Source organism: Pyxicephalus adspersus, chromosome 1 (assembly GCF_032062135.1).
Source record: "Pyxicephalus adspersus chromosome 1, UCB_Pads_2.0, whole genome shotgun sequence".
Lineage (NCBI taxonomy): Eukaryota > Metazoa > Chordata > Amphibia > Anura > Pyxicephalidae > Pyxicephalus > Pyxicephalus adspersus.
The window spans coordinates 159,297,565-159,323,341 of NC_092858.1; the positions used below are offsets into that span (position 1 = coordinate 159,297,565).

The 25,777-nt window shown below is 39.2% G+C and overlaps 1 long non-coding RNA gene across 1 annotated transcript; it reads right to left on the bottom strand.

Annotated features, from left to right (window-relative positions):
* Positions 1-3,885: 3,885 nt before the first annotated feature.
* LOC140322840 (uncharacterized) lies at positions 3,886-25,010 on the bottom strand. Its single transcript, XR_011919258.1, has 3 exons — positions 24,629-25,010; positions 8,564-8,728; positions 3,886-4,106 (listed from the first exon to the last, which is right to left on the bottom strand). It is a non-coding gene; the product is annotated as an uncharacterized lncRNA (long non-coding RNA).
* Between the last annotated feature and the right edge of the window lie 767 nt (positions 25,011-25,777).

The following is a 25,777-nucleotide window of genomic DNA, read 5'->3' on the forward strand; positions in this document are numbered from 1 at the left end:
TTATCGTGGCACTCTTATTTTTTTAGTAGAATTGCAGTCTAGTATACCATACAATAAATGGTTTACTTACTTTTATTTGTCCATATAATTATCCTACCTGTCTTCATCCCAAAGTAATTACAGATTAGTTATAAGATAACACAACTTCTTTTAGATTAACCCTCTAGTGACAGGCCTCCTATGACAGTGACCAACCCTCAGGCAAATTGCTAACCGTATTCCTAATTTATTTTTGACAGAAGTCCAAAAAATTATGGAAACCTAATTTCTTTAAAGATAAGGGGTGTCCTCTGTGGGGAAATGAAGGATGAATGGAAGATGGAGGATGTGGTTAATTAGTTGCCGTGGTCACATTGTCGACTTTATAACGTCAGCATAGAATGATTAGAGCTATATTATCAGATATTTTGGCTATTGTGATGGACTCATGGCGGGGCTTGGAATGACTGAAGAAAGGTGGAGAGTCACTCACTTACTCTACTTGAAGGCTGCCTATGCTAGCAAGGGGGTATAAAGGAGAAGGAACATTGGGGACTCTGGTTAAAAATAAGGCTATGTACACACGTCAGATGATTCTTGTCCAATTATCACCTCAAGGCTGGTATCGGACAAGAATCTGACATGTGTACAGCGCTTGTCCAAATGTTAAATAGGCATTTTATATATATATATATATATATATATATATACGGTATATATATATATATATATATATATAGATAGATATATAGATTTCATTCTACCTCTACTACTGAATTTCTATATAAATATATATATTTTTTTTGTTTTATACTTTCTATAGCTCTGACAAAAAGGATTGGTTTGGCCACCAGAACACATTGTATTTTTCATTGTGTCTATTCTTTGGATTATGAAAAATATGTCTAGACTCCTTACAAAGTGGTATTAATATTGTGCCTATTATTTTGTGACTGTATGGATGGCAACACTGACCTTAGTGACAGAACCCAGTGACCAACCTTAGTAACAGACCCTAGTAACATACCCCCTTATAGGGTAGATCTTACTAATAGACCCTTAAAACAGACCCCAAAGCCAGACTTTGTTAACGCCCCCCCCCCAAAACAGACCGCCAGTAACAAACCCAGAGGGCAGACCTTCTAGTGACAGTAAAAGAACCTTACAGACAGTCACAGTGACAGATCCCCTGTTACAGACGCTAGAAACAGACCCCTAGTGACAGACCCGAGTGACGAACCCTCAGTGACAGACCCGAGTGATGAACCCTCAGTGACAGACCCGAGTGACTGACCCTCGGTGACAGACCCGAGTGATGAACCCTCAGTGACAGACTCCAGTGACGGACCCTCAGTGACATACCTGAGTGATGGACCCTCAGTGACATACCTGAGTGATGAATACCAGACCTCATTACCAGAGCGCAGTGGTGAACCCCTAGTGATAGATTATTTAGTGACAGAACTCAGTACCAGAACCCCAATAATTGACAGTACATGCAGATCTTTAATGATAGACCCCAGAAACAGACCCCCAGTGTCAGAGCCTAGTAACAGACCCCTCAGTGATTTACTTCTCTAACAAGTCCTCCTAAAAGTAGTTTAGATGATGAGAACATCATTGATATACTGAAGGTATGTCGTTGGTTTCGTGGTACAGATGGATAAGTATGTATCCTCTGGTTCTGCCATTAGGAGATTTATGTATTGTGGTGCAAATTACACTCCTTTTTTCTATTGCCATATGTTGCAGCTAAAGTTCTTTTCAAAATCTTTGTTTATCAGAATAACGTATAAAGAGCTAAAAGTCTTTTTTTACAGGCTGTCTATGACTTTATGCATGGTTGGCAACACTGAGCCTTAGTGATAGAACCAAGGAATACACTACAGTGACAGACCAATTAGGAGACCCTAGTAACGAACCTCCTTGGTAATAAAGCTCACTAACAGAACCCATTGGTAGACCTCAGTGATGGACCCCCAGTAACAGCACCCCAGTGGTAGACTGTCAGAGGTCCTTTAGTAACAAACCCCAGTATCAGATTCCCAGTGATGGACCATAGTTTCAGATCCTTTAGTGACATACCCCCAGTGAGAGACCTCAGTAACAGGTGCTCCTTAATATGCAGTTTGGATCATGAGAATATTGTTGGTATACTGAAGGAATGTCTTTGGTATGGTGGCACAAGCAGATGAGAAGTCTTGCCAAAAAAATAGAATTATGTATTGTGATACAAACTGCGCTCCTATTTCCATTCCCATTTTTTACAGCTTAAAATCCTCTCCAAAATTTTTGCATGTTAGAATAAAATGTATAAAGTGTGTGACTTGTTCTGTAGGTAAGTTTTTTTGTTCCAATTTCCTATCAAATGCTGCTATTCCATCTTTTTGTGGCATATTCATGTACAAGGATTCCACTGATTTATGTATAAGAACCGCTGCCTCTCAGGGAGACGCAACATGTATAACGCTCACTGCCAACACCTATCATGTGTGCAGTCGCTGTCTCTTTAAGAATGAATGCTGTCGTTCAAGTGTTTGAGTGGCTGGCAAGGTGCCAGCTGCAGGGAGCCACACAAAATAGTACAATGCAGAGGCAGGTGTGCCCTGCCCTAAGGGACTCATTTGTTTTGGACCTGGGGCTGTCTACAAACATCTCCTTTACCAGGAGATGGCCCCATGCACATGGACTAGATCAGTGGTCGCCAACCTTTTGGATGTCACGGACCACTAAATTTACAGACTCCAGACTGTGCATGAGCAGGAAGCCGGGTCACTCCACAGAAACTTCCCCTATAGTGAAGTCATGATGGCAGAACCCTCTCCCCCATCCCAAGCCTAAACCTGCAATGGAAGAGTGGGTGGGTTGTGTCCAGAGATACAACCTGTTCACTGCCTTGAGCCTGCAATGCATACAGGAGACATGGTCAGCAGCTCTGGCCAGTGCGCCCCCCTAAGCAGGATCCCCAATGAGGGGTGCTCAGGCCAAAGCTGCAGACCACCAAAAATGTCTTGCGGACCACAGGTTAGGGACCGCTGGACTGGAGGATGGCACTCCTTTAGCTCATAGAGGGGGTAGGCCAAATGGATACCTATACTTTTTCTACACATGCTATAGGTATAGTTGCTCTACACCTCAAAGTAACATACAGATACATAGCCTCACACTATGTGTCTACTTAAATCTGGTTTAAAGGGATTCTCATAAATAGGTGTATGCATTCTGAGAGAACTATTGGATACAGATTTAAAGGGAATTCTTCTGTTACTGAACTCAGTGAGCTCATATCGGTAGAATGTGTGCCTGGTCATTTTTGTTTCTTGTAGGACATAGCAACTGGCTGGAGGAACCACAGTACTCAGCAGGGGACACCCTGTGCAATATACTACAATGGTGCCCGTAATCTCTTGGTGGCTGGACACTTTAAACATGCCAGTTACATATACAGATCTATACAGCAGTTCTAAAAGATGGATAAAGAGAGACACAGGAATTTTGTCCCAAAAGAAAGACTTTTGGAACAACTGTAAAGCCTGATGGAGGATTCATACCAGATTAGCTAGCTTGAATTTATAATAAAAAAATTTACCCAAACACTTGAACTACAAACTTTCTGCTTTAATATATGGGTATTAGGTACAAGTCTTTAATAAATATATGCAGTAGGTAATACCGTATAAAGTAACTTTTTCTGCAGTGCAAAACAATCTTCATCCACAAGATGGCATGTTTGCTCAATGACAGATCTGTTTCATTTTCTTCCATAAAAAATATACTTTTACATTAGCAGAAAACAGAATTTCCAAAGATAAAATGAAAACTGCTGGAGATTTAACACTAGGGGACATGGATATAACCGCATAATGTGCAGAGATCTGAATCCAGAACCTTTTCAGGCTGAAAATGCAATAAGTAGCTTTATTAAACACAAATAGACTGACAAACCTTCCTGTGAATTTCTGAACTGCGCACATTTATCCTTGCAGAACACATGATACTGAGCTTGTACAGTTAGTGCTTGCTGTGAGCCATTGTTCATTAATAACGATAATTATCCTGTGTGGGTGTGAGGGCGCGCAAGATTCATCAAGACAAGGATCTGCATACAGGAGATGAGTGGTCCAAATCTGCATGACAAAATGAAGATACATTAAAGGAACAATTGAGCATACAAGTATATGATAAATGAGATGGAAGGTTGGACCTTCATGCAATTTATTGTAAAGAAGTGAGCTTTTCAGTTATTTGCCTCTGACTGCTTTCAAAGTTAACAGACTTTTATGTCTAACTAGAATACTTGACAGTATATAAGAATAATAGGAGCTATTCAAACCTTGGCATCCTGGTGCGTTGTGCGTTACAGCAATGCATCTAAGCGGAAAAAAAGGTGTTTCAGCATTTTAGAGAATTGGTCATGTCACCTGGTTCTCACAAGAATCTGAATATTCAGTCTGAAAGGGGAATGATGTTGTGATATGGTGATAACAAAATGTTTTAAATGATTCCAATCCCTGTATGTGGTTAATATCCTTAATGATTAAGTTGATTGCGCATATATTTATTTATACTTTTCACTCTGCATACAAACACCCCCTGGCAAAGATATATTGTGTACCAACCTCTGGCACTGCTTGTCAACTTGATCTGCAAAGTCCTTTGCTACATTAGATATTAGATTGGGGTCCAATTCCATAAATCTAAATGTCCCAGGAAGAAATATTTATAGCAGTATGGACTTACATTATTTTCTAGGAGAAAGAGAGAATTTATGAAGCCTCTAAAATGCCTTCTGTGGCAAGAAAAGAATGGCACGGTTTAGCTTTGCTTAGTTTTCTATTTTAAAAAAAATAGAGCAACACAGAGCTATGCTGTAGACCAGAGTTTACCAACAAGGGTTCCTCCAGAGGTTGCTTTGGGTTCCTTGGGAATCTAGCAATTTGTGGTTCAGTTTAAATCATACCAATTTTTTTTGGCTATCTGTAAGGGTGACATTCTTCCCAATGGCCAACAATGTAAGAGGCCTTCTTCCTATTGACCACTACACTAATATATTGTGAGCTGTGGACTTAGAAATTATAGCAGGGGTTTCCTTAGGGCCTGAAAGTTATTTCAAGGGGTTCCTCCATGTTATTAGGGTGGAGAAACACTGCAGTAGACTTTCATGACTGGGCAACACAACCATGATGACTTTTAATGGAATTGGAGTGTGTTTCAAGGGCTTCAAGTGCTTCAAGCAACTGGATACTAGGCCTTGTGCTCTGGTCAACTGGATTTTGTTCATTTCAGATGGGTTTTCCATTCACATACAGATCTATGGGTATGCAAAACTCACCTAAAGGTGGGCAACTCTAGGTCAGAAGGAGGTCAACTGCAGGTCAGATGGACCTGTCAATGATTTCTGAATGATAAGCATTTAAATGATGCCTTCAACAAAAGCCCAAAGCTTATGGGCTCTTAGCTCTTTCAGTTCTCAACTTGATTTCAACTGCTTAGGAAAGACAACCCATATATCACCAATTTTTGTTCAGGTCAAAAATTCTGTTGATCATGGAAGTATCTAACTAACTGATGTGGAAAGAAACCCAGACAAACCACAGAAATTTAGGAACATAAAAACTTCATTCATATAGGGTTGTAATCAACATTTGAACCCTGGGCCATAATGCCTCAAAACAACAGTACTAGCCACGGTGCCCCCCTTTGCCATTCTATTTGTTCATTTATTAGGCAACACATAAATCTTGATGGCATTTCCTTTTATCATTTCATGACCAAGTCTACACTTTTTTTTATAAGCTTCACTCTTTTGTCTATCTCTGAACAATTGTGGTAAAACACAACCTTGGCTAGAATTCCTACATCACGTTATCTGTACTGCAGAATGGGATGGTTATTCTGGATTCTATGTTTTTGTTCCATGATGTTGAATCCCTCTATTCGATGTCCAGTTGCACGGTCCTTTCAGGATTCTAAAGAGGAAAGTGATAATATGATATTGGAGGATCAAATGGCATAGGCCCACGGTGGGCATTTGATTACTGATCCTTAAGGTGCGTACACACTTCCAATTTTTATCGTTCCAATTGAACGACGGACGATCGATTGGGCAAAAAATTGTTCGTAAAAAAGTAACCAACGACGCCGACGAACGAGGAAACTCGTTGGAAACGAACGACCGGACCGGCGGATCGGATTGGACGACGATCGTTGAACATCGTTCGTGTGTACGGTCGTTCGTTGATCGTCCATGTTCAGAGCATGCGTGATGAACGAACGTCCGTTCACTTTCCTGTCGTGCACATAGTTCCTCTATCGCTTAAACAATCGTATCTATTGTGTGCACAATATCTACGAACGATCGTGTCGTTATCTCTATGTGCAGGATCGGTGCTATACGATCGTTCGTATATATCGTGCAGGATCGTTCGTCGTTCGTTTTCCAACGATAATAATTGGAAGTGTGTACGTAGCTTAACCCCTAGAAGGCACACTAACTCAGGAGCACCATCATAATCACATAACACAGAGGGTAGAGGTTACAGAGGTTAAAGTTTTTCAGGAATCTTGTAGATCTGCAGTGGTAGATGAAATTCAAATTCAGGAGAGAAGGAACATTTTTAATATTATAAATAAACTATTTAATGTACTGTGCTCCGTAATATTTTGGCACTATAAAAATCCTGTTTATTATTATTAATAGTAATAATAATAATCAGTATTTATATAGCACCAACATATTATGCAGCCCTGTACAATAAAAAGGGATTGCAAATGACAAACAGAATGAAACATTAACACAGGAAGAGGAGAGGACCTTGCTCGAAAGAGCTTACAATTTAAGAGGCGAGGAAGTAGCAGGCAGTACGAAAGGATATGGCATAGTGGGTAAGAAGTGAGGTTTTAAAAGACAAAAAATGGCTAGACATGTTTGAAAAGATGGATTTTAGGGGCTCTTTTAAATGAGTAGAAAGTAGGAGGAAGCTGAATAGGACGAGGAAGCGCATTGCAGAGAGTCGGGGCAGCTCTAGAAAAGTCTTGGAGCCATGCGTGTGATGAGGTTATGAGAGAGGAAGTCATTAGTAGGTCATTGGAGAAGTGAAGTGAACGGTTAGGGATGTACATCTTTTCCTGATATTCCTATTTGTCACACAGTGCTGGGAAAGTCAGTCAGCCGGTGACAATGCCAGAAACTGTCCCTGGGGCTTGATTATTACTGAATCAATGTGGATAAAATTATATATACTGATTTATTTTTGTATTCATGGAAAATCTAAAACTATAACATACATCATAGACATTATTTAACAGTCAACAACAGCAGCACATAAAAACAAACATATTAAGTTACATTTTGAGCAATGTCACTACCCCAGAGCCACTAAGGGTAAGTGAGAAGAAAAAAATGACGGCTTGCAGTGAACATTGCCAATTAGCACATTCCGTATGACTGTGATAAGTTATGCTCATGATTGTTTATGGCAGGCATGGCTAAAAAGTGTTTATGGGAACACATGTGGGCCTCTTATTTCTTCTTCCTGGTCTCCAGGCAGTTTAACAATTTTAACTAAATGAGACCCCAGACTGTTCTATAGCTCATAAATTCTAAGCAAGCTTTCCGGTTGATATTTTCCGGTACCTCTAACAAGAATATATTACAAGAAAAAAGGTACTATGATTATTTTTTGTGTTTCTTATCAAAATGCTCTAGGATTTGAGTTATTGGGCTTTTGTTTGCATTAGGTAGATTTTGCTTTCTCATACACGTCTATGGTAATTCACAACTTACCTGAACCAGGTCAGAAGGAGGTCAACTGCAGGGCAAATTTACGCATTAATGAATTTTAAATGTAGACGCATCCTAAACTAATTTCAAATGAACTCCATTGTCACAAATCCTTTATATCTATTGCTGTACTCATTTAAAACACCTGGTTTATTGTACTGAAATGAATCATTAACTATAAATTAATTAATTTAATATTGACAAGAAGTAATGATCTTCCAGTACAGAACCAAGAATGCGGTCCAAGACTAAGAGCCTGTGTACATGGGCATTTATTTACGCTGGAATCACTTCTTCTCTGCCAAGTCGATGAGAATGCAAAAGTAGCTTGAAACAGCTTTGTAGGAAGTCAATGGCACCACCAATGGAACTCAGAAGGATCCTTGGTAAGTAGTGAATGTACCCAATAGCATTGTTATATTTCCTAATCTACACTAACCTTATATTAGTTGTTAAGTATAATAATGTGAATAAGCCTCAGGTATTAGCTAACAATACACATTATACACAATATATTGCACCCAAGTATTAATCTTAGCTAAACATTGCATACCCTATATAAACTAACCAAAAAAATCTATGAAGTCATGTCAAAGGCTGACCCTGTAATCCACAGAAACTAACAGGATAAATATCCTTTACCCATGGACAGGGCCACCTTCTGGGGGGATAACCCCTGATCAAACGAGCTTGACTTTTTACAATGCTGAAACTTTTTGACACAGGGCCCGGGAAGTTTAGTTAGCATGGGCTGTAGAAATTTGTGATGGCAAATATTAAAATAAATTTTCCGTCCATTACCTATTGTCACCAGATCAGGGTGTGAGGTCAGATGATGTAAGCAGAAGAAGAAGAAGAAAGAGGATCACCGGGCCCACTGTCCAGTACATGCCAGAAAGAAGAAGGAAGCCGTGTAGGCGTGGGACCTATTGGATTCGGTTTGTGGAGGGATTGATAGCTTTAAACCTGTAAAGTATAAAGTAAACTCATTGTGAGTGACAAAGCAAAGTGAAATATCTCCTTGCAAGGGGGTATTTTATTTAATCTAGCACATGAGATGGAACTCTGCTGACTTCAACTATTCAATCATGTAAAGGGAAAATCCCTGTATCTTTTAAATATCTCCTTGCATGTGATTGACTATTCTTTTAAAAGAAAACTATCATGACATTCACTAAGCTAAGTGAACTAAGTGATAATTCACCTCGGTAAGTGAATAGCTTAAAATTCTCCAGTGAATCATCTCCAGTGTATCTAAAGTGTATCAAAGACAACAGTGAAATCTGTGCTCTAAAAATTGCTTAAAGCTGTGCTATCTGACAAAGGGAAAGGGCACAGAGACATGGGTCTATAGAATTTGATATGAGGTTTTGCACATCATAGATAACATTTCCAGAAAGGTAATGGGTGCACGAGTTGTTGGCATATATCTGGATCAAGCAAGGCTAAACAATTTAGGTTGAATCCCACATAAATCCGATTGTATTCTTGTGCAGATAACATATTGATGATATATATGTAAGAGTGGAGAGAAATACAACAAGGTATATGAAATACAGCTAAAAGTATCATGTCACCAGGAGCTCAAGCAATGCCTTGATAACAGTATTTTTATTATGTCTATTATGCCATCTTACCACTGCTTAAACACTGCTATGTTATCAGTACCAGGTGCTTGGTTGCAAGAGCCTGATTAGCACCATTGGGGCAATTTACTAAATGGAAGTGAACCTCCCCTTAAATAACCCATTATTTGCACTGAATATATATAGAATATAATATGTATAGAATTCTCCATAGCACACTTCCTCCCATTAGTGAAGACATTTAACTCTACATCACAGCCCCTATAATATCATCTTCTCTTGTGCAGCCAGATGGCATTGTTAAACACTGACTACTATTAGGGATGTACCAATGCACTCTATATTAGTCTCCCACCATTTAATAAAAAAAAACTTTCTAGTTTGCCATTGCCTGTCCTGATGACAGATGGTCAAAATGATGATCTGAATTTCATTATGTATGCCAATATACCAGGGACAATGCAGAAAAGGACGTTTCTCAGATTTTCCTAAAATACTTCTTCCATCCATGTCAGTGCCTCAAAAAGCATTAAAGCCATCATGTACACATAACAGGTAACTAATATTTACAGAAGTGGCCAGCAATGGCAGCCCCGGTAGTTATCTCATAGCAGAGCTGTTTTAAAGTGAACCTAAACCTATAACCCCTATCTTATAGGGAATATCCAGAGATGTTCATTGTGCCTAAGCAGAATCCTGGCAAGTCAACTTTTCATCTTTATTTCAGTCTGAAAAATAGCAATGCATTTCCAGTGTGAGATCTCAGGCATTGCTGCTGGTGACTTCTGGTCTCAGGAGATTTGGAGTGAGGTTGGGTGATGGCATTACTATGCTGTTTACTTGCTGGAGAGAAAAGTGTACCTGAGGATCCAAAGCACAAGGATCTCCCTGCTTTATTCATTCTGTAGATCTGTGCTTTTTGTACCTCTTCAGCTGCATCTTGAATATTACCCCACCAGACATCAGATTGCCAGCTATCGGATGAACTGCTCTCATAGGAAAAATCCTGCCCTACCAAGATGGCCACCTTCACAAAGAGATGAATGCAGAACAAAGCATGGTTAATCAGCAATGGAGAAAAGATCCACGTAGACCCCAATAAATACTGGTGAAAAAGTCTTTGACCTTTGCTTGCCAACTTTGGCACAGCTTGCTCAGTACAGATCCTTTTTAAAGTAAGACAACCTTTAGGAACTGCTAGTGTTTAAGGTACAGGTGCCATATTTCCAATCATCAGGGAGTCAGACATTCAGACTTCATTGACTGCATGCTTGTTCCAGCTCAGCTAATCAGTAAGTAATACATCCAGGATCAGGTTGATGACACACAGATTCTGAATTGTTGGTATTATGCCAGTAAAGACAGTTCCTATACAGGCAGTCCTCAGGTTACATATGAGATTTTAGGTTTGTTCTTAAGTTGAATTTGTAAGTAGGAACAGGTACATTATTTTACAAAATGCAATTAGGACAGATGTTTGTCTCAATATATTGTTAGGCAGCATGATGTCAGTTACTGTATAAACTCCTCACTGTGAGTAAATCAAAAGTTTGATTGGTCATTAAAGAGGTTTCAAGAGGTTACAAAACAGCAAAAGACTTCTTCTGCAAGTCATGCGAACTGCCCCCTCCCCCCCATCAAGCCTCTGTCCTGCACACGAATGAGCAGGGAAGCCTCGTTCGTATCTAGGAGTCCTCCATATGTCGGATGTCTTTAACTCGGGACTACCCGTATTTAAAGTAGATGTTACATCTAATGATATTTAGGCACTGATGTGTCTATAAAAAACTGATGCTGTGTTTGTTTTGTTACAAAATAATGTTTTCACTTTTTTGTCATCCATATCATCCATATTTTGCTGCTCAGTGCTGCTAATCTTCTGCACCCTCCTCCACCCAATCTACATGCATGCACCCCAGCGTTGGCTGAATAGGGCATTGTTTACGTGTGAAATAGATACTTGTAGTTTTTATCCCTTGAGAACCCTTGGGAACCCTTGAACATACTTTAAGGTCTCAGGGAACTCTTGACAAATTTTATGATATGCCTAATGGTACATTTGCCTGGTTGTCAGTGGGAAGAATGACTCTTACATTGTTGGCCAGTGGGAAGAAAGGCACCTTTAAAGATAAATCATGAATATAAAAAATATCAAAATATGGGACATTAATGGCAGTTAGATATCATAAATTATCATACTTTTACATACTTTTTAAAAAATGTATTTAAAATCTTATATGCCTCTTCCCATTGTGAAAAATCAGGGAAAGTTAAAAATAACATGATAACATACATGAGCTGAATACATTGCACACATTACACATGTAGGGATCACTCTTACAGATACCCAAATATATAATTGGTGTTAGTGGTAACTGACCTGAGGGGCACAAATTGATCATTTCTCAAGGACCCCTAAGGAGGAACCCTGGTTGGGAATCGCTGGGATAGAATGATATGAGCAGAAGTGGTAGAGAGAGACAGAGTGTTGTCAACCTATATTAGGATTTATCTGAGATGGGACTGCAAATTAATATTAAAAAAAAAATCATGGTCTTTTAATGACTTTATTTTGTTTGTAAGAAATTAAAGTCTACAATAGGAATATTTGATTGCAAGCTTCCTTACAGGCAAGCACCAGCACAAATTATTCCATGTATCTCATAAAATCTTGCTTTTTTTACAGCAAGAAAAGAAAATCTCATTATAAACATGAGTAGCTGATCGCAAGGGAACGGGGCTGATTAAATGTTTCTTAATTATATGACTGCTGCGCTGTTGTTAGCACAACTTACCGCAAGAGGGGGGTGTTGATTAATTGGCTGCTAATTGCTAAGTACAAATGATAAAATGCAGCTCATCTATCAAGGCCTTGCACATTTTACCATCACTAGGGAATTGATTTCAGGAGACAGGCTGACAATATTATCATAATCTATCTCTGGTAAGATTCCGCCCACCATCTTATCCCTGGGCAGCTCAGCGAAAATAATATGAAGATATAATAAATATCCCCACTTAGTGGCAACGTATCATTAGGCTTACCGTAATCCTTAATAATTGTGCTTCAAAAATAATTGTCACAACAAGTAGGAGAATGGCGTAGTGGGAATATTGGAAAGATACATTCGTAAGGCATGATCTGTTGGAAAACACTTATAATCAATGAATAACAGTTACATTCCAAGGAGTATTGGAATGTTACTAAATGCTTTGCAGCAATGAATTCTTGCAGAACTTATAACATCTTACTCTGGAGTATTAGGCTGTTTATTTTGCTTTTACGAGATGAAAATTGTTTCCAAGATTCAGTGCTTGGTTTCTGATGTTTGTTCACATACACAGATTCATTAAGTATAACTTAAAAATCTAAATTCTTATTTCCAGTCCAATTTGTTGTCCTCGGGACCTGCATGTACCTTCCTGAAATTTCTATAGGCCTAAACACTACCCATGGACAGTGATTATCCATTCCTTGCCCATGTTCAACATTCTTCTGTTGGACCTGATTTATTAAAGCACTCAAAGATTGGAGAAGATGGGAGGACCTGGGTGATCCCCGAAACCTGAAATGGATCTGGTCCTGGATTAAAAATTTTTGCTTAATAGCAAATGATTTTTAAGAAATCCATTCCAGGTTTGCTGATCACCCAGATTCTCCCATGATACTCTATCTTCTCCAGTCTTAAAGAGGTTTATTAAATCCATCTCAATATGTCCCATGTGTTCCTCTGTACTTGTTTGCCTGTCTATTTCTCTCTGCTGTAAAGTTTGACAAACAATACTTGGTGCAGATAACATACAGTGTGCACAGTGCTCTATGATAAAATGTGTGGGTTTGGCAGCCTTGTGCAAAATATTTAACATGCCAAAGGAGCATGGCTTAATATATTATAGGCAGATTCAATGGGCTTGATTTAATAAAGCTTTCCAAGGCTGGGAAGAATACACTTTCATCAGTGAATCTGGGTGATTCAGCAAACCTGGAATGGATCTGGTCTAGGATTCAAAACATTTGTTAGCTTTGAAGAAACTTTGAAGAAATCCATACCAGGTTTGCTGGATCACCCTGTGTATCCTTTCCAGCTTTGGAGGATTAATAAATCAGGCCCAATGTATATGTTGCACACATATGCCTTTATTTTTCGGTTATTGTTACTACTACTTTTGATTTAATACTTTGCTATGGTGGCCTTGTATGGTAGTCAGCAATAGCAAAAACTGGTCCTCATACGTTCATCTGTCACTGGAAAGGATCCTAAAAAATGATGGGATCTATCTGACATCTGTATGGAGCTTAAGTCTGAATTCTTAAACCAGGGGATCAACATAACAGCCAGGCAGCCAGCATTTTACAGGAGATCAACAAAAGCAGCTTAGCAAAGGTTTATTTTTAGTAAAACAAAGTACTGAAATGAGTCCTGTTCTAGTATTATTAGTTCTCTACACAATTACTTGCTAGAAATTGAATGTCCGGGTATTATTGAATTATTGATCTGAGCCATCCGCAGGCACGTTTGTTCTGGAAATATTGTTGGCATATCCTGGCAGGCCACCTCTTTTATGAGCTTGATTTCAGACTCCTAAAAACTGGGTCTGATTTTGACATAGACATATTATAGTAAATGTTTTTCAACAAATACATTTTTGGTCCTAAAAATAGTAATATTAATTCAAGATTTGCACTGTATGGGCTAGTTGGTGCATTTTTATGAGAAATATGTTACATGACAGTCTAATAAACGACAAGCCAATGTCTGTTATCCACTACATGCTTTGGCACTAAAAAACACCTGTTTAAGGTAAAAGAGAATATAGGCATTATAGGCAATACAGAATATAATACAAAAATGTTACTCTCTATGTTTTAATATCTGTGGCCAACTCAACCAAACCAAAACCTCAAATTATCCCTTGAATTCACTTCTCCCTAATTTAAACCAAACTCTAGTGCTAGATCATATGCTAACCTCTAATGACCAGGTGTCATATGTGCAGCCAAAGGACCACACATCCTTGCTATTAGCTGTGTGCCTTTTAATGCTAGCATCTGGTAAGGGGAGCAATGATTTGTATAGAAACAGTAAGGTCAATGATCTTTAGCAGTCTCCGGCAACATGTCCCCAGTCTCTGATTTCCATTTGCAGTTGTCTTCAGGCAACAACCACACCTGTATAATGTTTCCACTCTTTGAACTTTCTTTCTCTGCAGTCTGACAGTATTCTGTACCATTTACATTACTGAATATTAAATCTAAAACTAGTAAATGAAGAACCATTGCTCTGAAGCCAACCCTTAACCTTAACTCTTCTCTTCATAAACCCTTATCCTTAAACTGGCCCCATGATTTTTCTGAGCATCTCCCCATAAACTAAACTTCCTTCCCTCCTCCTCCTTATTCTCAACCACCCTCTTCTGCCTACCTACCATTTAAACCCAAATCTTTATCCTCAACATACCAACTAAACTTAAAGTTTATCCTCAATTCGCTCATTCATGTTAAGCTCCAATCATGAACTTACCACTAAACAATTACCATCAAACTACACCTATAGCTTAACCCTTATTCTCCATCATCTACCCCATAATGCTAAACCCATATCCTCAGCCTGCTGTATGTTCAAGGCACTCATTCAGGTTAGGCTCCTATCATGAACTTACCCTGTAAATGATTACCTTCAACCTACTACCTAAAACTAAACCCTTCTTCTCCATATATCTCCTATTGCTAAACCAAAATCCTCAACCTACCCTCTAAACCTAAACCCTTATCTTCAAGATGCCCATTCCGGTTAAGCACCTATCATGAACTTACCCCTTCGGGCTAAATGATTACCCTCAACCTACCACCTAAAGCTAAACCCTTATTCTCCATCTATCTCCTAATGTTAAATCCATATCCTCAACCTACCTTCTAAGCCTACATATCTAACTTCAACCTGTCAACTAAAGCTTATATTCAACTTAGTCCCCACATCTAAACCCTACTTCTACCTTACCCCTAAAGCTAAACCCTTGTTCTCAACTTTCTTCCTAAAGCCAACTTGTATCACCAACCCAAACATTGAAGCTAGTTTCCATACCATTATTACAATATAAAAAATACCATAGTAATACTGTGATCATGCAACCAAAACTATATAATAATGTAAATAATAAAGCAGAAATGATTGCTGCAATATGTCAAATGACAAATATGTATGTACACTGTGTCAGATAGGCAGCATAGAATAACCTGTGCTATGATTCCCTGGTGGAATTCGGCTGATTCTTTTGGGAATGGTTTTGGCGTAACGACAGGTCACAATGAAGGTTTAGATCTTGCTCTCTCACAAATCCTGACACTGAGCCTGTCTGGGGATTTACACTGCTAACATAACAGAAGAGAAACTACTGGAAAAAAGTCTTTCTAGGAGATCATCTGAGGATACCGATAAAGACAGTTGTGTTAGTTGTCAACAGTAAAGTATCGAGGGAGTTAGACATATGTTAATGATGATGACTGGTGATGGCTTGAGGGATTCGTCAGAGAATTTACAGTAAAAGTAGGAAGAGAAATGTTTGTAAATGGAATAAATTAACATCCAGTGGAGAAGACATTGTTGAAGGTGATTTGCATATTATTTACCATCTGTTACTTCTCTGCTGGATTGAGAGAAAATTATCACCAAGAATGAATTTACCCGCTAGATTGACCTATCAAATTGTATATTTACTGGCTCCTGTGTTGATTCACCCTCTATAATTCTCCTGTTACAATTCTAGTTTATAACTAAGGGAATGCGCTGGTCTCTGTGCAATTTCCCTGCACATTTGTAGCCGTGACTAAGAATAATTTCCAAACTTTTTAGTAACAGAGGATACAAAAAGCTTATTTCGTACAGCATACAGATAAAGTTTTAAAAATCTCTCCACAAAGCAACATTTGCTGACATTTGCAAGCCACTATATTAGGTACGCCTGTTCAATTGCTTGCTAACACAAATATCAGCCAATCACATGGCACCAACTCAATATATTTAGGTATGTATTTTTGAAATAAAGAAAAAGAGGGAAGGAAAGACAGGCGTTTGAAGGCATTCATATGTCATATGTCTTTCCTTCTCTCTTTTCCTTTATTTCAAAAGTGACACTTTCAGGCTAGGCAATTTCATTTCTTATATCACGTTTTCAGGATACCCCTCTTGGATTTTTACTGTTTATTATTATTATTATTATTAAACAGGATTTATATAGCACCAACATATTACGCAGCGCTGTACAATAAATAGGGATTGCAAATGACAGACTAATACAGACAGTGATACAGGAGGAGAGGACCCTGCCCCGAAGAGCTTACAATCTAGTAGGTGGGGGAATTTCACACACAATAGGATGGGCGATATGTAGTGGTGGGAAGTAGTGAGGGTTTAGCAGACATAGGGTTTACTGTTATATCCCATTTAGGTATGAAGACATTCTTAAGGCAATCCACTGAAATTCAAACTGGACATCAGAATGTGGAAGTAAGGTGATTTACGTTTCTTTGAATAAAGCATGGTTGTTGGTGCCAAAAAAGTTGGTCTGAGTATTTCAGAAGCTTTTGATCTGCTAGGATTTTTATGCAAAACCATCTTTGAAATTTACAAACAATGGTCCAAAAAAGAAAACAATTCATTGAGAGGTAGTTCTCTGGCCCAAAAATCTTGGTTTGAGCTGATAGAAAATAACTCAAATACCCACTCATTACACCCAAGGTCTGCAGAAGAGCTTCTCTGAATGCACAACATGTCCTTCAGCAGCAGGAGACCACACTGGGAGCTACCATTGTCAGCTAAGATCAGGCACCTGAGGCTACATTTCAACAAGCTCACCATAACTGGACCACAGAAATTGGAAAAACCTTGCCTGGTCTGTTGAGTCTCGGCTGTGACTTTCATATAGTTGGGTCAGAATTTGAGGTCAACAACATGAAAACATGGATCCATTGTGATATTTGTGTTAGCAATCAATTGAACAGGCGTACCAGTTCAAGCTGGTGGTGGTAAAATGGTGTGGGGGATATTTTCTTGACACACTTTGGTCCCCTTAGTACCAAATAAGGGGTCCAATGTGACACAGCCTGCCTTAGTATTATTGTTGACCATGTCCATCCCAAAGTGTCCCCATCTTTTGATTGTTACTAGCAGGATTAAGCAACATACCACAAAGCTAAAATCTCACTACTCAAATGGCCTCCACAGTCACCAGATCTCAATCCAATACTTTTGGGGTGAGTAGAACTGAAGATTTACATAAGGGATCTGCAGAAATTTCATAATGCAACCATGTCCATATGGACCAAAATCCTTGAGGAAAGTTTCCAGCATCATGTTGGCATGAACAATTACAATAAGTACAATTTTGATGTACTTGGTGGCCCTGTATTTTGATCCAATTCTTCAGTAACCACTCAAAAACAGCCGGTGGTTACTGAAAAGTGCCGGGTGGTGTGCCCGACTAAAAGGGGCTGGGGAGAACACTGTATACTGTTTTACCCTTCAAAGGATTTGTAGTTTTGTATAGTAAAATATAAAGGTCCCACAGAGAAAATATTTGGGAGAATCTTAAGAAAAAATATGTGTTCTCTATATAGTTCTTAAGCTTCCCTGCTGCAAAACACACCTCCAGCCTGCTGATTGGATGGTGAACGAGTATAAGCACGTATCACGTATCAGCATGTTGTCAGCACATGTGGACTACCGCAGACCCTGATTGGCTTTCAGTGCTGGTGGTGTGCATGCAGTTTCATGAAGTTGGAAACAAGACAATTACCTGCACCAATTTTATTTAAATATACAATAATCTATTTTTTAGTAAACACTTAAGTATATGATAATTTTTTTTACTATTTCTGGACTACAGCTGTAACAATTCCATATTATGAAAATCCTTTAGCACAACCCCAAGGTCAATATAGGGTAACGCTATAGCATCGGCCTAATCCGCCCAGGTAGGTAGTTGTGTAATATTACCAGTATATTGTTGAAGAGATGCAAGAATAAAATGTCAGAGGAAGAATTTGATGTGTGGTGACAGGAAGCCGGCGGTGACTGTTGGTGGCTGTTACACAACAGGAGGATAAGAATACTTCACAGAGAAGTGTCTCTAAATGTCTAGCAGCAATCTGGAGGATTCTGACCTCTGTCCAATTAGCATGATCCCTGTCAACGAATATGAGTCACATACTGACTCACAGAGGACGAGCGGCTTACATGGGGGACGCTCAAGTCAATCATCATCTAAACAAACAAGTAAAGTGTTATTTTCCAAACACTGAGAAGGGGAAATAGGTGAGTGCTGCTGGCAGTTAGATAAAGTGTAGCAAAATAAATGTCAAATGTGAATATTGTAGAATTTAAAGGAGAATTCAGAAAGAATTCATCAAATAGGAAATATGGTGGATGAGTAAATGACTATGACAAAGTTCTCTAAAACCCTGTACAGACGTCAAATGATTGTCGCTGAAAATGATGTTCTGTGATTGCATCCAGTGACAGATGATTGCTGTACACATAGTGATGTTCTGTTTTATGGAGGGGAGAAGGGGGAGGACGAGTGAGCCGTACCCCTCTGTGCTCTTCTTTTTAGGAGTGCACAGTGGTCATTCCCAATTGGTTGTTCATCAGTTTGCCATTGTGGATCCACTTTTCTCTACTCCTTCAATCTCCCTCCTACATCTACAACATTTCCATCATCCATCAATCTTCATTCTCTCCTTCAATGTCTTGCCTTTCCTTCAGTATTCATCAACTCTATCAATTTTTTTTTCTCCATCTTTATATCTTTCTCCAATCCATCTCCTAACTACACATCTAAACCTACAGAAATCTCTTGGCTGCAAAGACACCAATATTGTGAGCTGGTGGACTACATTTGAATTGGTTGCTAGGGAAAATGACTTTTCTGTTTGGCCGAGACAGTAATCAGTAGTGGGGTTTCTGCAAACTCAGAATAAAAACAATGAAATTGACACAGTCAAAATTCTGAATTGATTTCAACTTTTCTCACTTCCACCATTGTTTTGGGAGAATCTTAAGAAAAAATATGTGTTCTCTATATAGTTCTTAAGCTTCCCTGCTGCAAAACACACCTCCAGCCTGCTGATTGGATGGTGAACGAGTATAAGCACGTATCACGTATCAGCATGTTGTCAGCACATGTGGACTACCGCAGACCCTGATTGGCTTTCAGTGCTGGTGGTGTGCATGCAGTTTCATGAAGTTGGAAACAAGACAATTACCTGCACCAATTTTATTTAAATATACAATAATCTATTTTTTAGTAAACACTTAAGTATATGATAATTTTTTTTACTATTTCTGGACTACAGCTGTAACAATTCCATATTATGAAAATCCTTTAGCACAACCCCAAGGTCAATATAGGGTAACGCTATAGCATCGGCCTAATCCGCCCAGGTAGGTAGTTGTGTAATATTACCAGTATATTGTTGAAGAGATGCAAGAATAAAATGTCAGAGGAAGAATTTGATGTGTGGTGACAGGAAGCCGGCGGTGACTGTTGGTGGCTGTTACACAACAGGAGGATAAGAATACTTCACAGAGAAGTGTCTCTAAATGTCTAGCAGCAATCTGGAGGATTCTGACCTCTGTCCAATTAGCATGATCCCTGTCAACGAATATGAGTCACATACTGACTCACAGAGGACGAGCGGCTTACATGGGGGACGCTCAAGTCAATCATCATCTAAACAAACAAGTAAAGTGTTATTTTCCAAACACTGAGAAGGGGAAATAGTCAGGTGAGTGCTGCTGGCAGTTAGATAAAGTGTAGCAAAATAAATGTCAAATGTGAATATTGTAGAATTTAAAGGAGAATTCAGAAAGAATTCATCAAATAGGAAATATGGTGGATGAGTAAATGACTACGACAAAGTTCTCTAAAACCCTGTACAGACGTCAAATGATTGTCGCTGAAAATGATGTTCTGTGATTGCATCCAGTGACAGATGATTGCTGTACACATAGTGATGTTCTGTTTTATGGAGGGGAGAAGGGGGAGGACGAGTGAGCCGTACCCCTCTGTGCTCTTCTTTTTAGGAGTGCACAGTGGTCATTCCCAATTGGTTGTTCATCAGTTTGCCATTGTGGATCCACTTTTCTCTACTCCTTCAATCTCCCTCCTACATCTACAACATTTCCATCATCCATCAATCTTCATTCTCTCCTTCAATGTCTTGCCTTTCCTTCAGTATTCATCAACTCTATCAATTTTTTTTTCTCCATCTTTATATCTTTCTCCAATCCATCTCCTAACTACACATCTAAACCTACAGAAATCTCTTGGCTGCAAAGACACCAATATTGTGAGCTGGTGGACTACATTTGAATTGGTTGCTAGGGAAAATGACTTTTCTGTTTGGCCGAGACAGTAATCAGTAGTGGGGTTTCTGCAAACTCAGAATAAAAACAATGAAATTGACACAGTCAAAATTCTGAATTGATTTCAACTTTTCTCACTTCCACCATTGTCGCACAGTGGAAATATTTCACTCACTCACTCCCTACCAACCAATTTTCTTTTAGTCTGAACTCCAAACAATCAGATCAAAAAACAAATATGGTCACAGATTTGAATCTTGGGCAGGACTCTGTCTGCAAGATGTTTGCAGGTTCTCCCCGTGTCTGCGTGGGTTCCCCCTGGGTACTCCAGTTTACTCCCACATGCCAAAAAACATTCGGTTAGGTAATCAGTTTTCCCTAAAGAAAAAAAAAATGTCCTTAGACTATGTTAATGACATAGGACTATGGTAGGGACATTAGATTGTGAACCCATTTGAGGGACAATTATGGACTTTGTAAAGCACTGGGTAGCATGTCGGCACTATATACGAGGATATACAGGTTACAATATATAAATTAGTAAATACAGGATAATTATAATATGGAAGCTGTTTTATAAGGCAAAGAACTTGTGTGTTTGTCCATCTGTGTTGTAAAGGAGTTTTCAGCTCTATCATAAATTACCATCCTGTCTGGCAGGGCAGAAAATATGATTTTTCTCTGCTGCAGGTAAGTTACACCTATGGGTTTTGTCCCAGCCCAGCCTGTAGCTGAATAGTGCAAGTGGCAGTAAACTTATATGCTCTGACTTTCTGAGTCTGAAAGAGAGCCTGGGTGAGGGAAATGAAGGACCTTTTCCCAATTTGAGCTCTCTAACGAAGGCCTAGGCTGGGTTGATAGATGTTGGCTGTCGTTTACCCTATCAGATTACCGGCATCCAGTGTCAATAAAGATTTACTACAACTAAAGCTGTGTACACACGTGCAATTTTTGTCGTTGGAAAGGATCTTTCACGATCCTTTCCAACGACAAAGGACTACATGATGCATGAACGGTGCTGTACATACAGCACCGTTCTGCTCCATGGAGAGGGGAGGGGGAGAGCGACGGAGCGGCACCCTGCTGCGCGCTCTCCCCCTTCCCTTTCATTAGGATCGGTCGTCGTTCATCGTCCGTGGTTCCGCCAGGACGGTCGTTCAGACGATGGACGACGCCGACTGTACACACGCCAGATTTTCGCCCGATATCTGGCCGATGCCGATTATCGGGTGAGAAAAATCTGATGTGTGTACGCAGCTTAAGTTGCAACTCCATTAAGTTCAACCAGCAAGGAAATGAACATACTACAAACCAACATATCCTTGATAAAACTCCATTGACACTATTGATCTAAAGCAAGGCAAAAAAAAAACCCTATGGTTACATACCTAGTGGATGCCCAAAATGGTGAGGGCAGCTTCCCTACCCCACAAACCTGTTGGTGGTGACTTGGCACATATACAAAAGTATGCACATGCATTTGAGCCAACTTGATCATTCTTCTTCTGAATTGATGGTGAGTATTGCTCTGAAGCTCTTTTTATTTATAATAATGCTAACCTCTTCTATGGTTAATATGAAAATGTTCCATTTTTTAGGCCTACAGGGAAATCCCCCCACCTATTTGCCCCGGCTCTTTTTTTTGCAGCAGTAGTGTATAGGAGATCAGCCATCTCCCGTTCATTAGCATAATCTTACTTTACCATCTGAGATTTTACCCTGCCAAACAAAAAAATGGCTTTTACATGGTGCCAGTCTGTTAGCATTAGCCATATTCCCAACTCTAGTCATAAATCACAACCATACTTTGCTGTCAGATTACAGCAACATAATCCCTGCTCATCATTACAATATTTAATGTCTACATTTCAGCAAACCCAACTGATTTTGACTGGCTAAACCTTAATGAAATGTAAAGTAGTATAATCCCTGTCTTGTCAAATTATAGACATTTGCAGAGAACATGCATTGGGAATGTTTACATACAGAACATGACCATTATGTATTATACTTTAATGTTTCCAGGTAGAAATAAAAGTTCAAATCTGGTAACAACTAAATTGGAAATATACTAATCATTCTGCATAATAACGAGAGAAACAGCAAGACTGGTAAGCATTGGGAGCCATAACCCTAATTACGGATAAACCCATCACAGACTTGGAAAGTCTGCATTAGCTAATTATAATATAGATAAAAGGCCCGGGGAAAAGCCTGCATAAATCAGAAGCTTGTATTAGCGGAACATCTCTAAAGGCAAGCTGTTTAGCCCGGGTGTATTAAGATATGATGCAGGGAGACATGCATTGCTCAGGACTAATTGGGACATAATAAGGGTTTCAGAGTCACAGTGCCATACTTGCACCATGTAGCAGTCAGGACATCTTTTAATGAATTTCTCTTTAATATTTAAAAAAGTATATACAGATGTGATGTCTGTATTGCTAAATTATCTACTTTATTGATACATTTATATCTTTTGTTTGTATACCCCCCCTCCAGAAAAGTAATATATATATATATGTGTTCTTTTTTACGGTGGCTGCAGTAGTTACCTTTTTCAGGTTAAGAATATTTTCGGAAAGTACAAACAAGACCTGTTGATCTTGATGAAAATGCAATGTCCATGTTATCTTATTGTTTTTGCTATGTTCTAATCCCATCAGCCACTAATAGATATGAACAAACACAGATTTATGAGTAGTCCATCTGGGGTACAACCATGGCTGCCTCCATATATACAGTGGATTGGTAAACAACGTTGTATGTTATTTATAGAATGTCCAGTTTCAAAAAAGGGGGGGTACCAGAAAGGATAAAATTAAAGCAGTCAACACATCTAGGAACTGATAAATTGTAATATTATACATCTTGGGATTCATAAACATTTTAAAAAGAGTGAACAATATTAGTGGCACAATATAGAGTAACAGAATATTATTTCAAACTTTTCCATTCTGTTTATCATTAATAGGCTGGGTTCAGATGGACGGTGGAGATGTTAAGCAGATGTCGTTCAATTGCGGTTCTTTTGCCCCCATGTTGCAAAGGGTCATGTGGAATCTGCTTGGGAATCCACATGTAGCGATTGAAAAAATGCATTGCAACAGCACCACCTTCAAAAGCCTGCAAAAATTGAGATTTCAACTCCTTCCATTCATTTCAGTAAAAGGTGGTGGTTAAAGTGGTTCAGTACTGGTTGATGGTGGAAATCAAAGTAGTAGTCTTAAAGAAAAAAAAAGGCACCTGAATTTAGCCTAAGGCAGTTCTTGAGCTCTTTTTGTTAGGGGTTTTGCCTTGACTGGCATAATGTCATCAGTCTTCTGCTCCCTGGAGGAAGTGTCTATGCCTCAGTGCTCAGACTGCGTCCCTGTACCTTAAGAGGCTGCAGCATGGGCTAACCTATGCTGGACTTCTATGAACCAAGAACTGCACAGACCTGCACAGGTACCAGGAGTGATTTTCAGATGCCATCAACATCTTGGTTCAGGAAGTGGGTGGTAAGCCTCATGATAAACAAAGATGGCAGCTGCAACACACAAAGGACATGAACAGGGGTAGGAAAGGCAGGAAGATGGCAGTATTGGGAGTATTCAAGAGATAAGAAACCCAGACAGACTTAGCTCATCTGGCTTAACCAATAACCTAAATAACTTTAAGGGGGAGTAGGAAGACATTCCACAAATATATACAAACTGAAAATATTTCCTATGCAGGATTGGGCCAAAATGCTTCCGAATCTGAGCATCAGCTACTGAATGAGTTTGCTTGAAGATAACAAAAATGTTTCATCACCTTTAGTCAATAACTTTGTCTAAATACAGATAAAATGTATGGTGTGTTGTTTGTTAAGACATTTGGTACATATTGGTAAAATGGTGAAGCCCTTCCCCTGAATGGTAGTGCAGAGTACATACGTCACCCATCCCAGGAGGCTTCCAGCTGCTCCTTCTGCGTATACCCAAGATCAAGGAGCTTTTTCTTTAACGGGGAAAAAAAAATGTTGATCTCACGCATGAGCAGGGAGATTGGCACTCTTTTTTTTCTCCATTTACAGCAGACTACGCCACTCGATCTCACATCAGTGCAGAATCAGGTGACAGGTAGAAGCAGGAGTAAGATGAAACAAAATGGCAGCGCCTGTTGCTTCCTCTGTGTTGGCATGAGACCCAAACCAGGAAACCTCCACAGGGATCTGCGGAAGTTTAAAACTTTTGTTTAATTCAACTTTAAGGGTTAATAGTCTTCCAACTGCTGAAAGAACCCTTCTAAGTACAAAGATTGGCATTGAAGGGACAGTGTTCGTATCACAGCCACCATGCTCTATATTGTCAGCACATCATAGCATTCATCACGTTACTCCTAATTTAGAATCCACAGTAGCTGTAGGACAGATCACCAGAGGGTGTCATAATTGTACAGTTCATTGGTTAGCCACAGGCAGCTCTGAACTTTCTTTGCAGTCATATGATCGTCCCGGTTCAGTTGCCAAGTGCTATAATTTAAGGAGAATGAATGGTTTATTAGAGAAGAAAGGTCAGGCATTACTTCTACCTGAGAGAAGACATTTCATCACATTCACTGCAACTACTCCCAGCTAATGTATCCGGGTAAATTAGCAGTCTATATATTTAACTTTTTAAAATCTATGTTCAACATTAAATTATATTTGCAGAGTAAACATAATGAAAGAATAAAATCAACTGAATTTGAACATATCTTTCAATAAAGTCCTTTAACACTTCCAGGTGCTTGTTTAAAAACTTGGGTCTTATGGGATCCCAACTGGCCAGTTCGTAGGGAGGTCCAGAGCTTCAAGTTGCTCATCTTTTCGAGTCTACTTCCCTGCCTGATGTATGTTGTCATAAAGATTCCAAGAATACACCTGGAGGATGAAGCTGTGCTAGAAAGAAAATGTTGCTAATACAGCTTTATGGCTCTTTGGATAGAAAGGTTGTCATGAGGTCATGGTCCGCTGTTGGCTCACATTCAGTGATGTCCTGTCAGTGTCTGTGCATTAAAGCCCCAAAGACCTCAAAAGAGCTGGTAGCCCGATTCATTTACCT